Below are 987 nucleotides of genomic sequence, written 5' to 3'. Positions count from 1 at the left end.
GAATTTGGGTCAGAGCGGTTTGTGGGCCTGGCTGCTCCCAGACCTGCTCTTCACCCCTCCTCAGGGGCACAGCCATGGGACTTGGGTCGGTTCTCCTCAAGGCAGAAAGCCACCCTCATTTGCTGTCTGAATCACATTGCTCACAAAAGCAGCAGCACACCCATGCCCCAAACTGACCTAATCTGCCACAGCCACAACAATGTCCCCGTAACGTGACTTTGCCTCTTGTGGACCGACCCCTTGGTGGAGGAAATGTCGGCTACAACCCTCATGTAGCTCACATTGCCGCGGAGATGTTCCAGAAATAAACCTTGAAGTCCCATTATCCCACAGCTTCGGGGACATTCAGATTGTTCCCAAGTTATGTCCTATGACTGATGGATGTTGAGACCTATTAAATCCAGACCGTGGTCCTTAACACCGCAGCGGAGCGAAGCCATGCAGGCAGCGCCACAGAGGGCGAGACCAACAGTGTTAGATCTCCCGGTCTCCAGCGGGATTTGTCATGACCATTTACTCCAATCTTGTTGAGCCCAAATCTGATTTTTTCCCTTTCTGTAGCTAAACAAACTGTGCTCCTCCAACACACAGCCACGCACTTCCGCGAGCAGCCAGCCCCACGTAAGCCAAGCACCGGGGGCAGGAAGGGATTATCTGGCCAAGCAGAAAGCAGCGTAATAGAAATTTAATTTGGCCGTTTTAAGGATTTGCAAAGATCATTCACCCGTGGAGAAAAATAACGTCAGAGAGGGAAAGCGTAAGCGTGGCAGCTGATGTTTTGTCTGACAGCCGCACCTTGGGAATCTCACGTGCCTCGGCGGGGAGGACAACGGGGCTTTGTCTCCGCTCCCCGTGACACCGTGCAGGTGAGCCAGCACCCGGGAAACGGTGACAAGATGGAAAAGTAAATGAGGGAGAAAGGATCCCACCTTATGTAACAGTGCATTTAGAGGATTAATTGGGGCAGGCTGATAAGGATGAATTGAA

This window comes from Anser brachyrhynchus (genome assembly GCF_964034855.1).
Source record: "Anser brachyrhynchus genome assembly, chromosome: 3".
NCBI lineage: Eukaryota > Metazoa > Chordata > Aves > Anseriformes > Anatidae > Anser > Anser brachyrhynchus.
The sequence above is the reverse complement of the archived record's forward strand: the minus strand, read 5'-3'. Positions refer to the sequence as shown.